Source organism: Chinchilla lanigera, unplaced genomic scaffold, assembly GCF_000276665.1.
Source record: "Chinchilla lanigera isolate Chin_1 unplaced genomic scaffold, ChiLan1.0 scaffold00002, whole genome shotgun sequence".
Lineage (NCBI taxonomy): Eukaryota > Metazoa > Chordata > Mammalia > Rodentia > Chinchillidae > Chinchilla > Chinchilla lanigera.
In genome coordinates, this window is record NW_004955403.1 from 7,755,450 (window position 1) to 7,772,106 (window position 16,657).

A 16,657-nucleotide genomic window follows, 5' to 3' on the forward strand; every position below is an offset into this window, starting at 1 on the left:
ACTCTCTGTTTTCTTTCTCATTGTTATTGTGATTATGTCCTGAAGAAGTGCTGACGTCAGAGGTGTTGTGCCCAGTGACGATGACTTAGGTCCAGGTGGGCTGGTGCCCCTGAATGGGGAGACCCTAGGGTTGAGCGCGCAGCCGCAGAAGGTGTCGGCAGGAGCCTGGCTGTGGCCTAGCAAGGGTGGGAGACCGTGACGCGATCGAGTCCCCGTTCCTCCCCGACCTCACCCCTCCCGGTGTAGGATTCACAGTTGAGTTCATCTGAACTCTGAATTCTCGGGGCTACTTCCTTCCTTCCTTCCGTCCTCACAATACACAACACCTGAGCCCCACAGCTTAAAGCAGGGGAGGATTACTTTGACCAGAGTGTTTAGTCTAGGGTTGGCCAGCGGCTCCAAGGCGGAAGGGCCTGCTGGAGCGGAGCTGTCATCTCATTTCAGCCAGGAAGCAGAGACAGCCAGCATGGAGGCGTAGTGCGGAAGATAAACCTCCAGGCCACGCCCCAACGACCAGTGCGTGCTGAGCAGGCCCCACTGCCCAACATCAAGCCCGCAGTAGCACTCACGTGGGCCCATCACCTCCTCCAAGGCCCTGTTGAGCGCGAGGCTTTGGGAGACCTCAGGTGTAAACCAGGACAGCCACCTGCCACCCCAGGAGCGCCGGAAGGTCGGTAAGCCGGGAGTGCGCTTAGAGTGTTTCCCAGCGGCGGGAGCAAAGCCGGCTTTGCAAAGAGGCAGCTCGGAAGGAATTCATTCTACTCCTATGAGCCTCCAGCCGATGTCTCTCTTCCCTGCAGCGCCGACACTGGGCGGTGCCCACGCTACATGCCCTGTGCCAGGTAAGGGACTTCGGGACTGGCGGTAACGATAACGGGGGCAGCCAGGGACCTCTGAGGGCAAAAGGACTCAGGGAGGCCCTTCCAGGGGTCACACGAGGCTTGTCAAGGGCACGGGAAGAGGATGGAGTCAGCGGGCTGGGGCTTCACAAAATAGACCATTGGGTGTGCTGTCACTGAGACGTGCGGACATGATGGGACACGTCGGCTACATAACACTTTGTGTAGCCTTGATTGGCACTTCTTTTCCTTTGCGTATACTGTCATTGCCATATCTCAGCTTCATTCCTTTTATCACAAAATTAGCGTTCTTGCTTTTATGTCAGCATAGCTGAGTAAGAGCAAATCACTTACCCACTCCGAACTTCAGTTTCTTTGTCAACTAAAACGGGAACAAGGACCCTGAAGAGGAAGTTGTCGTGAGGGTTCAGTGAGGTGATAGGTTTAAAACACCGAGCCCAGCAGATGACTAAGTTTCAGGGAGTCTTAGCTGGTGTTGGTAGCGCTGTATTAGCAGTTTTGAGATAGTGACGACACAAGCAGTTGAGATGCAAAAGTTGGAAAATCTAGTTTTCCAACGTGCAGAGCCGAGGACCAGCCCGTGCCTGTTCCTGGCAGGGACTCCTGAGGCGCGTCTGTGGAGTCGCTAGCTGGAGGCTTTAACAAGTTCTTTATTTTTAAAATGAAGCCATTAATATTAGTTTCTCACAAATTTTAGTGTAATTTTTATTCCAGGGATAAGATTGAATGGACAGATGGATGGATGGATGGATGGAGGGATGGGTGGAGGGATGCATTCCAGACATTTATGGAACGCTTATCACGTGCCAGACCATGTGCTGGTTGCCAGGGACTCTTAGCGGACAAGGCCACACCTGCTTCCCACACTCACGAGCTTTTGAGACCAGAGCATCCTGGGTGTCGTCCATCTTGCAGACGTCCCAGCAGTGCATCCCTTTCCCGCTGTGTGAATCCTGTGTGTCCTCCAGGATCTGCAGCCGTGACTGCCAGTGCTCTCTCTCCGGGCATAAACCTCTGCAAGAGGAAACGCCCCCTCTCCTGCCGATCAGGTGTCTAGGTTTCTGCTGAGTGCTGGTTTTCGCTGTCCTGCAGTGGGAAAAGGGTGAAAAGACACGGTGGGTCCCAGACTGTTGGTGTTGAGGATGACCTCAGAGCTCACCTAGGGGAACACCGACCTGCCGAGACAGGAATGCCCGCCTGCATGTATCTGACAAGCCCTTCCAGCTCCAGAGAAATTCCTTTACTTGCAAAACCACATCTCTTGCAAAAAGCAGCCTTTCCCCGAAGGCCTCCTCATGCTAATTACTCCGAATGACTTGCCCTTTGTGAACGTAGTGTCACAAAATGATAAATCCCCTCGGGCTGACATTTATTGTTTCCCCTCCTCTGGCCGAGGACCTCTCTGGGCTTCCTCAGTGGACTCCACCAAACAAGTACAATTACATTCGAGACATTTGAAAAGGCAGCCTCATTGCAGCCATCATTTAGAAGGAAGAGGGGGCAGAGACTGCTCAAAACAATAAAAACTGCTGATAAAGGCAGTCAAACCCACGAGTCTAGCCTCCACCCAGGCCAGAAGATCCTTAAAACAATTTAATTGTAAACTAAATTAAAGCAAAGAAATAGAGAATTTTAACTTCCATGTTAGTTCAAATTAAAGGAAAGAAGGTGTTAAAAAATGTTCAATTAAAGCATTTGGGGCACACTTGTTAGGATTCCAGAATTCTAAAACAAACGCGAAGTGACAGCTGGTCATGCTTCGTGTCCTCCCTGAACCATTGCTAAACTCTCTTCTGTCAAAATCTCTACTGAAGAGGCTTAAATAGGAAAATCTAGGGGGAAATGAAGCGAACTATGAGGTACTGAATGGTTTCACTTTAAAAGGAATCTCTATGTGCAATTTACCAAAGACATTCTCTATCCGGTTAGCAGGAATCTGCACCCTATGAGCCCTGGGGTTGTATTATTAAAAAGCTTTTAGCCAGGTGTGATGGTGCGTGCTTGTAATCCCAGCAGTCTGGGAGGCTGAGGCAGGACGATTGCAAGTTTGACCGCAGCCTGGGCAACTTACCAAGGTAGTAAGACCTTGTCTCAAAAGTAAATAAATAAATAAATATATATATAAGGTTAGAGATGTAGCTCAGGTCAGAGGCCCTGGGTTCAATCCCCAGTAGTGAATTTAAAAAAAAAAAAAGCACTTGATATTAATCACATCATTTGAACTTTTTATTCATTTATTCACAGTCTCCATAAATTGAGTAATTATTAGGCCATTCATAAAAATAAATAAAGTTCCCCAGTGCAAGAATCTATTAACTCTGCTTTTGACTTGGGGTTTTCATTTTAACATGTAATGTATGCATTTAAACACCAGGGGACAGTGTGTGATTCATTTACTTACTACTACATCAAAGTAAAATCTTAATTTCAAGTGTTTTTCCCCCAAAGACATTTATGTCATTTTATGCCTCAGAAATTAAAAGTAAAGATTGGTAGAAGCGTGAATCATGAGGCCAACTAATCAAGTTAATTTGAATCATAATGGAAATTAGAAAGATTAATTTCATGGGCAATCAATAATGGAAGCTGTCATGTTTGAATAATCAAAATTTTAAATATTATGTGGTAATTAATTCATTACTATAGGTTACATATTTTAAAATAGCTCCAATCTTCCTGGCTTTGGCATGCTTATTAAAATGTTTCTTTATATAAGTTTTGTGTGTGTGTTTTTAAATGGGCAAGAAAGAAAGCTAAATTATGTAATGAAAACTCACTCATTGGTAATTTGCCTTCCCCCATGGAAGAAGTCAGTTGTCAGCCCTTTGTAGAAGACGGGAGAACTGTACTGTTGACAAAGGCAGGCACCCTGGACACTTCATAGCAGACTGAGTATCCCGAACCCAGACATCTGAAATCCTCAGTGCTCCAAAGGCTGGAATTTATTTGCTTACGCAAGGGGAGAATTCACCCGACTTTCTGTGATGGGTCACAGTAGCAAGGTAGGTAAACTAAAAACATTGCCTGGAAACACCATCCTATTATATGCATAAAGGAATATAAGGAAATGTTAATTAACCTTGTATTTAGATCTGGGTATCATTCCCAAGGTATCCCATCAAATATTCCAAAACCTGGAGAAAATCGAGTTCAAGATACTGCTCGTCCCAAACATTTCAGGCAAAGGATATACACTCAGTCTATATATTATTTTACATTCTATTGCATTTGACTTGAGGCTTGGCAAGTGGTCTTGTAGGCCCTCACCATTTACAACATGCACCCAAAAATTAGCTGACTAGGTCTCTACTTCATTTGCAATATTCAAACTCATATGCAAAACTTTTGCTATTATTATTCATCTATGCAAAATGGACTTGGAACATTCTTTCCAATATTACTTCTTATCTTGTGGAGTATTTTAGTATTATCATTAATGAATCATGAAAACTACTATATAGTGTATAAGTGATGATGTGATTTCCAGAATACAATGTATTCCTATCATATGTTAAAAGGGTCTTACTTATGAACCTGGTAGGCAAACAGACCTGACCTTGCTTTATACATTTCCTTCTTCCATTCTGATGAGTTATCTGGGTGATCTAGATTCGTCCTGGCTTTGATGATACCCTGAGTATAATATTTGACTTCTATAATGCTAACTGTATTCATTCTTTCAGCCAACATGTATTGGGGTCATCTACACCCTAGTCCCCCTTTCTAGGACTGGAGATTGGACAGCAAATAGGACTAGGGATATGATGCAAATCTGCATCATAAGGAAGAGGGAAGAAGCACCAAAAGCCTCTGTGCTCCTCTAAGAATCTAAAAGGGGCCTAGTATAGTTGACTTCCTCAAGTAAATGAGGAAGAAAGTGCTGGATGCTGTCAGATGCCATGGCGTCTTGGCAGGGCAAGTAAGCGGCTTGGTTCTTACTCTACAGTGGGAACCCCCTGGAGATTGTTGAGCAGGGAGATGGCCTGACCCTCTCACTCTTTTAAGGCATTCCCCGAGATCATTTCACACGGGGAGTGGTGGGACTGGGATCATCACAGGGTAAATGATGAGACAGGATGTGTTTGAGGGTTGGCACCTACAGGGACTTCCTCGTGGATTTACCATCGGCTGTGAGGGAAAGAACAGTCAACAGGGGCTTCTAGCTTTGGGCTAAGAACACTGGGTGTGGAGAAGCCAGAGGAAAAAGCAGCATTGTTCAAGGTGAAGCATTGATTTGAATACAAGAAATGTAAGATAATTGTGAAATACCCAAGTAGAAAGTTGGATCTGAAACTCAGAGAAGAGTTCAGCTCTGGATTACTATACCTAACTCTCCGTTAAACTTAGCAAGTATTAGAGGAGACTGATACTAAGTAAACACTCTAAGAGCTGTCCTGAAAAAGTGCAAAAAGACAGTGGGGAATCACATTTACACTGAGGGGTTGGAGAGAGCAACCTCTTGGGAGCTGAGGGCCCAAAGACTACCGACTTCTTCAGCAGCAGCACACTTAGATCACAGACAGAGACGTTACCTATAGAGTGATAATTGTTTGGGGAAACAGATTGTGTGCACTTTCTAATTCACAGCACCACCCTGGACCACTCTGCTCCCAGTGACATCCCAAGAACATCCCTAATAAATATTATATGGAGCATCTGCTCGCATGATGGGTTATGACCAAGGAGCTAAGTGCTCATTGTCAGTTCTTTTATTTTCTCTTCTTTGTAACTCCTTTTTAGGAAAAAAAGGACAGCAGTGTCAATAAACAAAGAATGATCTATATCAAAGTAGCCTGTGGCATATGCTTCACCTAATCTCCCTTCCATAGGCCAAAATCGCCAGTTTTCTTTCCCACTCTTCCCATCATCATCATAAATTAAAGCTAACGTGCCAACCTTTATTTTGTAGTTTCTCTTCTCTTTCTTTTGGAGCGGGGAGACCTAAGCAAAGCTCTTACTGTAGAGTATTTCACATTGGTCGTGGGGAAGAGCGCTCTTGAGTGGCCAGAATTACAACAGAACAACTTGCTCCGCCTCATCTGCCACATATTCATTATCAGAATTGTTTCTGTTTTTTCTTGGGATTAAGAAGTTGTAGTTCAGGGGAAAAAATTAACATTCCAAGTAATAGTTTATAATTAAATGGCTTTATTCTGCTATAAGCTCCTCCTTACCCAGAAATTAATGAACGTACATGCATGTGAAAATACAATCACATACATGCCAACAGACTAAACAGCATGTGTGTATCTTTACATTTTGTTCCCTAAACTCTGCCACCAAGGAACAAGTTGAACCATGGAAACACTGGGTGTGTGGTTGTTTATACTGAGTTGATTGAAGCAACTGGCTTGTAGCCTCAGACTCTAGCAAATCCACTTGGATCCTTCCTAGCTGGTAAGCAAATCTTTTTTTTTTTTCCCAGTAGCTGATTAACTTCTAAAGTATAAAATTTGACTGTCATTTCTTTCTTTTCTGTTTCAGTGGGTTCTACCCCAGCAGTGCACCAGGCCCGTTCCCATTCCATCCCAGGTTTCCTCCTCCCATTTGCTCTCCAGCTGCTGGCCCTTCCAGAATCAACCCTTTCTGTCCAGAATCAATCCTTTCCACCGGTTACACTTCCCAGATTCCCCCTTCGATTATGCCACTTTTCTGCTTAAAAATGCTGGTAATTTGCTAGTCATCTGTGAAGTCCAAACTCCCAAATATGACACCAGCTGGCATGCTAGCCCTCCCCCACCCAGAGCCCACAGTCCGGCGCAGCAGAGCCATCTCTGTGCCTGACTTGAGAAAGTCTTCACATCTCTATGGAAGCTTTAGGCTCCCTTTAATGTCCAGCCCACACGCAGTCTCTGTGATCACCAAATCCATAAAACTATCATCCGAGGAGACGGCCCACAAAGTGATGACCATCAGGGGATGTGTGCCTTTGCATTATGGGTCCTGCACTTGCAGTTTTTTGTTTTTTTATCTTTCCCATCAGAATGGGAAGGTCCTTGAATCCAGCCCTGTCACTGTGCCCAAAAAACAGCACTGTGTCCAGCACACAGCAGGTGCTCCACAAGCACTTCTTAAACCAAAATATAACACTGTCAGAAACCTTAGTGGTTATGTTCGTTTCATCCTAATCAGAAGAACAGCAGGTTTCTTTTAGATTATTTACCTGGACAGAGTGATTCTATTTCCTCTTCCAATACATCTCTTTTAATTAAAATATCTCTTGTGGTTTATGTGGTATATTTTCACATGCATTTATTTACATCATACGTTCCTTGAGAACAAGTAGGCTATCTGTTTTAGTGAAAGGTAAGCCATGCTTGGGAGGACTCTGGGTAGATCCCCCAGGCTACCCACCATTACATCCATGTTTAAAAAGCAGGAACACTGTCACTCTACATGTGCCAGTCTTACCTACATTCTATTTTTCCCCACCACAAAACATGGCTTTAGCCAAGACAGGAATTTACCTTTGATTTTGTAAAGCTGTCTAGCCAATAATATTACCCACAACAACTTTTGAAAGCCTTAACAACTTACCTGGCATCTGATTATTTGAGGCCAGCAAAATCAAGGCAGGCAGTCAGACTGGTAATGTTTATACTGACAGATTCTCTCATCTGTGTGTCTCTCAAAGCTCCCTGCAAGGAGCACCACTGCGCTGTCTGCCCTCCAAGAAACCGCAGCATGAGATCCTTGCAGTAATCTGCTCTGCCCACCTCACCCCATCCTTCCTGTCTTCTTCTCCCCACCCCTCTCAGAGTCACCAGTGAGGCCTGTACTGTCCTCACTCCCGTTCCCATGGAGCTGTCAATCACATCAGTGCCCAGCAGGAAGCAAAGCTCAAACAGCTCTTCTGTATTCCTTCTTTTTCTGCAAAGAAGGAAGAGATAAGGAACTGAACACCAAATCCAAATGTATGCATTCTGACAAGATTTAAAAACTATATCCTAGAGGGACAAAAGAATGTTACAGTTGTTCCAGGCCTTGGAGGAGAGATAGCCATTTCTGAGGTGATGATTGGGTAGCTCAACTCAAGACATAAGGTTGTTTCCTGAGGGAGAGCGCTAGGCTTTTAATCAAGTGAATACAAGTTTGAGATTTTCAAACCTTTTTGCTTTGATATGTGTCCATCACCTTCCAGCTCCTCCTGTCACTGCTGTTGACACAGCTGGGCTTCCTCCCCACCTGGGACCTGGAGGCTTACCCCAGGCAGCTGGGCCCCCACCCACACAGCTTCATGAAACATTCAGAGATGTCCCTGCTAGGTGACAAGTGCATGTACCTCCGCACAATACCACTCCTGCCAGATGTCACCTCAGCTCACCTCAGTGGCCTGGTTATGACAGACCAGCAGCAAGGCGAGGGAGGGGGCTGTGTTCCATTGGTCCTGTGTACCTGGGTTTGGTGACACAGGCCAGGCCTGTCTGGGAGCCAGGAGTGATTATTACGCTAATAATAGTTACCATTTATTAAATTCCCACCAGGCGCCAGCTGCTTTCTATATGAAACAATGATGAGAGCTGGTGTTTGTTGAGCTGCTTATTATGTCCCAGATCTGTTATGGATTCATTATATGTGTTTGCTCATATCATCCCCATCCTCCTCAACTACCCCAAGGGATTGGTATTAATTGTTTAGCATCAGATGTATGCAGAAACCGAGGTGCTGACGGGTGAAATCCCGCCCAGGTCACATAGTAATGCACTATGCAGCCGGATCACAACCTGGAAACACTATTCCAGCCACCATGTCCTTTGTTGTCATGTTCTACTATCTGCACTGATTTTATGCTTCTAACCACCCTAGTTTTATGGCCAGTTCATAGATGGGGAAACTGAGGTTCAGTGATACCAATATAGCAAGAAGCTGAGTCCTGCTCAGACTCGTAGACCTCCAGGCCTTGGCTCCTGGCTATAGAGCTCTGTGAGCTCCGAAGTGCCAACAGCTGTGTGGCCTTGAATACCATGTGCAGCCACGGACGTTCTCTTCAAGAGCTACCATCTTCTCTCTTTTCCATTTTCTATGCCAATTATATATCTGATTTCTCAGTGCCGCCCAATCTCCCCCTACCCACATTCTTACCCTCGCTGCCTTAGTAAACTCTCCCGTGTCTTCTTCCCTGGAGGCCCTCAGTGAAGGAACTAATAGACTATCCCTTGGAAATCTCTCATGGTCCAATACAGCACCTCAGGCTGGCCAGTTCTATTCCTCAGGGAACGCAGCCCTCGAGCCCCAAGCTGGGCAGTCCCTAAGGGAGACTGGAGCCCAGGGACCTGTGGTTTCACTACCTGAAGTGCAGGTCCAAGCAACTTATGGCCTCTGGCCCAGCCAGTCACTATTCTGACAAGAGATCTGCAGGGCCCAGAGGGGCTTTCCGGTGGGAACTAAAGGTCAGGGGGTGTGAGATCCTTTCAAGCTGAGGGACCTTTGTTTCCCCTCCTGCTATTATATAGGAAGGACTTGGGTAGAGATTTTATTTCTATAGATTTTAAAGCAAGGCTTTTTCAAATGCTCTTCTCTTGAATTAAATTTAAAGAATTTGTCTAAAAAAAAAGCAACAAAACTAAAATTTGTGGTTTACTACCATAAAACTAACTAAATTGAAATTTCCCTTTTTGCAGGAGGTGTTAAATATATCCACACACCCCACATGTGAAGTCAGCAGTGTTGGAGTTCATCCAGTCGTACGGTTGGCTGGGGCCAGGCTCTGTCTCCCAGGTGTGCCAAAGAGTCCATTCTGGGGGGAACTTAGAGTTTTAAAGACACTAATTTTTTTTCCAGTACAATAAAGGTTAAGTTTTGAAAGAGTTGAGCATTTTTCTCTACATTTCCATGAACATCCTTCCAATAATATTCAACATGAAAAAGCTAAATACCCTAATGATCAGAAAAATATACAGAAAGGGAAGAAAGTAAAAGATTAATTCTTAAGGTTAAGAAGGTTGAGCATTAAGCATTTTGAATTGTTAGACACCATACAAAGCAGGAAGAGACTCCCCCAAAGGGCCTCCACAATTGGTGAGGACAACCGACAGAGTCATAAATAAATTAAGTTGGAATAAATACTAATGCCCTGCCTCTTTTGTTGAAGAGCACAGAGCTTTCTTGCAAAATTCTTATTAGTAATAAATTCTCCATGCTACCTTGGTGAACTTCTAGTTTAAATTTTCAGTTATTTTTTTTTTTTCCAGCCAACTTTGGACATGTTCTGAAGGTTTTATCTGAACCTTTTTTTTCCCAGATACTCCTCTGGTTGTCATTTGCATAGTCATTTGCATAATGTTATTCCTGATAAAGCTCTGGTTCTCTGAAGAAGAAAATTAGCAATTATTATTTTGCCATGGAGTGAATGATAGGGCAGGCTGTTAGCTACCAACCTTCTCTAAAGACTTCTGAAATAGGGCGTAAAAATAATATGAAGATGTGTAGGATTAAAAAATTACCATCCCATCCAACAGGGTGCAGGCTTCCCTTGCAGTGATTTGGGGTGTCCAAGGCAGGTCTGGGGGAGGCTGGGGAGAGCTGTCTGTTGCTAGCAAGGAAGGAGGAGGCACATTGTTCCAAGCACACCATTTAATGAAGGCTTTGTTAGCAGGGAGGGCTGCAGCGCTGGATGGCAGCTGGTACTTAGGTGTCTCATTATTAAGGCAACATAATTCCGTCCATCTGCGAGCCGGGAAAGGGACAGTAATGGCTCACTCCAGCCCAAAGCCACCCTCAGCTCTGATTGCCCCTTTCCCTTACTGAGTGACACCATATACATGTATGTGGCACCCATATATGCACCCATTTCTGCTTTTTTTTTTTTTTAATAACCCCAACACTTGTTTTAAATGACTCCATATCTGTGGTCATTAGGGAGGCAGGTCTCTCTGGATCTAAAGAATGAAGAGCCCAGCTGTGCCTGGTCCCCAGGGTACAGCGGCAGGGAATCAAATCACAGCATTAGCAGGATACTGAAGACAACAGGGTGAGGGAGAGAGCTCCCAGCTATGGTGAGTGGTATTGTGTCCCCCATCCAATTAGGAGGCCCCTTAGCCTTCATGGGGGTAACCTCGATTTCTTGATGGGATAATAGGAAACTCGTACTAAAAGGACCCTTTAGGTAAATTTAGATTTTGTCTATCACCTAAGTTTGAAGCATTTAGAAAATTAAATAAACCCTTTGTCATTCCATTACCCAGAATATAAACAACAATACCTGTAAGAATGGCAGCAAGTTGTACCTCCCAACACCCTGTGGGAAGTCTAAAGGCACTGCCACCGTGTCTGCCTTCTGCGTCACACTTGGTCGCTGTCACCTGCTGTGCCGGGCTTCTATTAAACTCCATTTCTTTTTAAAAATTTTTTATCAGTGGTACCTGTTTGCAATACATAATGGTTACATTCGCTGTGGAGAGTGGGTACATGTGCATGGCCTACCTCGATTCTCTTTTCCCCCCTTCCCTTCCACCTCCTTCTTTTCTTTGGCCAGAATCAGCTTCATTTATTTATCATATAAATCCTAATAAGGTTAATTACCGTATGTACAGATTAGCACGCAGACTATAGGCCAAGGAACACCTAAAACAACCTCACTCTCACACACGCCACTACCGTCCACTCTTCTCTTCCCTCTCTCCCACAGCCATTTTCATTCACCTATCACACGCTCGGCATGGGCATGTGGGGCTGGACATCGCCCATGCACGTGACCAGTGAGGGCCACCCAGCCTCGGCCAGATTCAGTGACCTCCTTGGTAAAAATCCTCCAGCTAGCCCCCTCCCCCAAGTGTCTCAGGGCTCACTCTGGGTTCCTGCCTGCGTCTCCCCTTTCCTCTCCTTCCTCCCTCTTCGCTCCCCAAGGCAGGACAGGTCCTTTGCTTTTGCTGCTTCCTTCCAAACGTGCCCGCAGCCTCTTTGTTAGAGTAGCAGAGACTTCCAAGCACTTGCCCTAGATGACTGCCCCTGCAGTATCACTCTCTTCTCCTCTCTCTCTCTCTCTCTCTCACCCTGCATGCACATATCGATAGTGTGATAAATACTAAAGTTTTCTGTTAAATAAACATATTTTATCGCCATGGAACGTTATTTAAAACACAGATTTTGAAATCAAGACCTCACAATCTCACTTCTCTGTGGTAGTCTGGTAACTGCTGTCGAGTGCTCCGGGAATGCCCACGGTGAGGGTGAATGTCAAATGACAGTAATAAACACTGGTGAGCCTGTAATTCCCTACCAGCAAGACAGCAAACCTCTCATAATCTTCCCTCCCCTCTCTTCTCCTAATGAGAGGCCTTTCGCTGCCCTCCCAGTGGCGGAGAGGAATATGGGCTATAACTCGGATCCTTAAAAAGCAGCAGCTTTCAAAGAAGGAAATGCAGGCACCTGACCACGTAGATTCCAAACCACAGGAGCAGGCACTTTGGTTGCTGACACAGAGCCATTTCCCTTTCCTCCCGCTTCCCGCTCAAAAAGAATGGGGACACCCCCATCTCGTTCCTGAGGCTACGCCTCTTCCACACTACTAAAGGATAAATCTCCCTCGATCTATGCCAACTGTGGTGGTACAGTTATCCTTGCCAGTGCATTTTCAGCATAGGCGTGCGATGTAGTTCTGACCAATAAGCTATCAGCAAGGATCTACTGGGGGCCTTAGAAAGTGGTTCCTTTACTTTCCAAGGAAAGAATTAAAAGCGAGGAGAGAATCTATTCATGTCTCTGCACAACAGCTGGAGCTGCAGCAGCCATCTTGTTTCTATGAGGATGTGATGTACAGGATGACATGGCAGAGTAAAAACACCAAAAACCTGAGTCTTTGATGTCACCATTTACCTCTGAATTAACCAACCTTGTGCCAATTTGGCCCTTATTAATACCCTTATGTAAGCCAGTTGAGTTGGATTTTTTTGGCTTCTTGTGTCTGAAGCATCTTGCTGTGACATCACAGTGCTGTCGCTCACAGGCAGCGTTTTGAGGAAAGGGATTCCCACGGCAGCCGGGAGTTCACGGTTTCATGGAGGTCACCGCCAGCATGCGTTCATTCTGTCTCTTGTGTGTAGACCGACATTTGGTTCAAAGGCAGCAGAATGGTCTTTTCAGGAAATGACAAAGATGCCATAGTGAGTATTTAAAAGGCTGACTTGTTTCAAAAGAGCCTCTCTTGCATCCTGCCTCATCTTGCTGTCCAGCCCTGGGGACTTCCTCCTCAGCAAGGCAGCTGCCCTGACCTGTTCCTGCTGCTTGGGAATATCCGCTTCCCAGAGCAACCAGCGATCAATGGGTGGGTGTGGCCAGAAGCCCTGGAGTCACGGAGCAATCCGGACACAAAATCACCTTCTCCACCTCCAGACAGCTGGGCCCCAACCCTCCTTTGGTGGCATGAGTAATGTCCCCTCATTGTTAATTATAAAAGAGGATCGACCCACGTTACTTACAAGCTGATTGTCCTTCAAAATATTACAGAAGAGAAAAAAATCCTGTAGATTAATGACTTGTCCCTCAACTCATCTTCCAGCAGCTAAAATTTGGGAGAGTGAATGAATGTGGGTTCTGGTATTTTTTGTTCCTAAGTCTCCATTTTGGATCACTGATATTAATCCAGTTTAAGCCTCAGCAACTGGTTATGTGACCTTAAAGAATTGACTTAAGCTCTTTAAGCCTCCGTGTGCTAGTAAAATTAGACTAATAATTTTATTACTGAGAGTCACTAAGATAATGTAGTTGAAGTGCTTGGCCTAATGCTTGGGGAGAAGCAAGCGGTCAATAAACATTAACTATTGTTGTAGTGGGTCATTGTTGCTAATGATTATGCAAAAGTGTGGCCAAAGACACATGAGTTTAGTTTTGTTGTGCTCCTTCTTTGCCTTCCTTAGCCATAAAAGGGGGACAAAATTCAGCACCATACTGAAGAATGAAGTAACTTCAAATTCATGCTAAGTCTCTAAGCACTAGATTTGCCAGGCATAATATTAGTACTATAAAGCGTTAGATGAAAAGTTCATTCCAGAATACCTCTTCAAGTCAGAAAACTAAAGTATTTTCTTTGCTAGTTACAATAATCTTCCCTTTCCTTGTGTCAAGAAAGACAATGGAGAGACGAGGCAGCCAGAATCCCCGTGACTTTCGTATCTATTTTACTGAAGGTTGTACAACCCAGAGAAATTAATTCCACAAGGGGGAGACAGGGTCATGCTAAATTTCCTGAGATGGCGAAAAAGAATAAAGCTGTTGGAGGACTTCCAGAGACTTTTTAGGGCCAGTCAGATTGCCTGCTCTTCCTTTAATCCCACCACTCACTGGGCCAGTAGAGAAAAAGCTAGAAGGCCACAGAAGCTGAAGCTCGTTCCCAAGCAGACCTTTTAATGAAGACAACAAGCGGCTTCCAACTTGACCTTGTTCTTCCACCTTAGCCTGTGACACCCCTGTCCACCAACCCTCTTTCTCCTAGCAACCAAATTCTGTTCTCCCCTCCACTTCCTGTTCTCAGGCCTTCTCTTAGTCTTCCTGGGGGAGGAACTAAAACCCCCGCTGCCCGCCAGGTGTGCTTCCTCCCAGAGCACTGGCAGCCTGTGGGATTTCCAGCTGGCAAGCAGGGAGGCACCTCGAAGCCGACAGGCCGCAGGGAAACCTGAAAGCCATGCTGTGGGTCCCCAGGAGACGAGCAACAACTCAGCCGCCATGTTTGCTGCTTCCTGGGCAGCTCCAGGTTGCTGTCTGTGCGTCAGAGTGGGCCTTCCGGAAGGAGAGGGTCTAGCTTGGGTCAGTCCCAGGGTGTCCAGGAGGCTTCTGCCTTCAATGGGCTGCCATATATGTCTCTAACCAGAGGAGAATCAGGGCCTGGTTTTCCTGACTAGGCCGCTTCCTACCTGGGGACTGGGCCTGGATTCACCAGTCGTTATGTGAGGACGGCAACGCTCAGACTGCAGAGCTGCATGAGGCTTAAGGGTCAGAGGAGTAGATGAGTTCAAATCATGCCCTGAGGCTCTGAAGGATGTTGCTAAGAGACCACTCTGCAACGCAGCAGGATTCCACAGATACTGCCTTATGCACGCGCGTGCTCACTCACACACATACACACACACACACACACACACACATACACACAAGCAGGATGGCCCTGTGTAGACCAGCCTGACCCTCTCTGGATTCCAGTCCTCTTCTTCGTTCCTGTATCTCCAGGTACTCAAGTGCTTCAGGGCTCGCATTACTGATCGTTCATCAAACTCACTTCTGTGAGCTCCTTGGACACCTCTGGCTTCACCGCCGCCCTGCCTCAACCCACCTTCCACTGCAGCCGCCGTCACCTGTCCTATCTGATAGAACGTGAGTCTGGGGACCCCTGACAGAGGGACCGGCCTTTGGCTTCAGTTTCAGAACCCCGGCAAGGGCATCTGGGGCCACTCAGACAGGCAGCAGCAGTGGGCCCGGTGCCCAGCAGGCAAAGGGCTGAGCACAAGCGCTGGGTGGGGCTGAGCTGGGGGCCACAAGGACTCCCAGCGCTGACCGCTTGCCAGTCACCAGGACTGTTTTCTGTCGTGGCTTCGGCAAGAAGGAAGCTGCAAAGCCTGAGCCAGAATGTCGCAGGCAGGGGCATCAGCATAAGGAGCGGCAGATGCAAAAGCCCGGGGCAGAGGGCAACTAGCTCCCACAGGAGGCTCCATCTCTGATGGAGGATGCAGCTGCTGGTGTGAGCGGGTCATGCCACGGTGCTTGTGGATGACAAAGAACACAACACTTATATGGACCGCCCCCCCCACCGGGGGTACTGACAGTGTGGTAAAGCGTACCCTATTCTTTCCGAGGACTTATCGGTTTTAGTTTTGTCTTTTCTGTGTATAACTTGTTGTTCAATTTTGATTTAAAATCTTTAATGATGACAGCACAGCCAAAAGGTCCATCGGCCAGCAAACGGATAAACAACACATGGTACATACATACGATGGAGTATTATTCATCCTTAAACAGGAAGGAAATCCTGACACATTCGACAGCTTGACTGAACCTTCAAAACATGATGCTAAGCACATAAGAAGTAACACATGCCTTGGAAGGAGTAACAAAGGGACAAATTCATCGTAATTCCACTTCCGTGAGGAACCTGTCACCATATTCAGAGAGACAGGAAGCAGAAGGCAGCTGCTGAGGTTGAGGAGCCGAGGCAGGTGCTGGCGTTTCGCAGATCCCGTTTTAGTTGGGGAACAGGAAATATCCTGCATCGGCGATGGTGACCGTTGTACAATGCTGTGGATGTACTCAGTACCCCTGGACTGCTCACAGGAAAATGATTAAAATGGCAAATTTTATGTTATATATCTTTTACCACAATGCACTTTAGAAAATACTTCAAGCTTACAGGAAAGTGCATATAACAACCACTTGCACAAGTTCCTGGATTTAATAAATGCTTGCATTTCACCATGTTTGCTGCTCTTTTTTTGAAGTAATAAATCATCACAGATGCAATAATCCTTTCTTCCCCCTCCATCCATTTCATTCCTCTTTCTCTTCCTTCCCATATGTATTTCACATTTTGCTGCATAATTATATATGATACTGCCTCCTGTTATATTTCAATTAAACAGAGGATGTCTTTGCAACTTCCTGTTTGCTACTCAATTCTTCTGGAGCATTTTCCAGGGCGATCTATGTAGCCCATTCATTTTCAACTCCAGAATCCTAGTCCATCTGCTGAATCCCCTGCTGATGACAGTTAGATTGCTTCCACTTTTTTTCTATCATAGGTGCCTCAGTGAACATCTGTGGCAGTCACCCGAGTTCTTGTGTTAGTTTCTCCGGTGCCCGATCCTAAGTGGAAT

General features: G+C 45.8%; 2 long non-coding RNA genes across 2 annotated transcripts; both read left to right on the forward strand.

The window, feature by feature from the left end:
- Window positions 1–770: 770 nt before the first annotated feature.
- On the forward strand, window positions 771–6,751 carry LOC106148080. The gene is made up of 4 exons (XR_001233210.1): window positions 771–842; window positions 3,668–3,862; window positions 6,145–6,257; window positions 6,345–6,751. It is a non-coding gene; the product is annotated as an uncharacterized LOC106148080 (long non-coding RNA).
- A 6,125-nt stretch (window positions 6,752–12,876) lies between these two features.
- Window positions 12,877–16,251, forward strand: LOC102024632. The gene is made up of 3 exons (XR_259161.2): window positions 12,877–12,961; window positions 15,021–15,164; window positions 15,722–16,251. It is a non-coding gene; the product is annotated as an uncharacterized LOC102024632 (long non-coding RNA).
- Window positions 16,252–16,657: the final 406 nt, after the last annotated feature.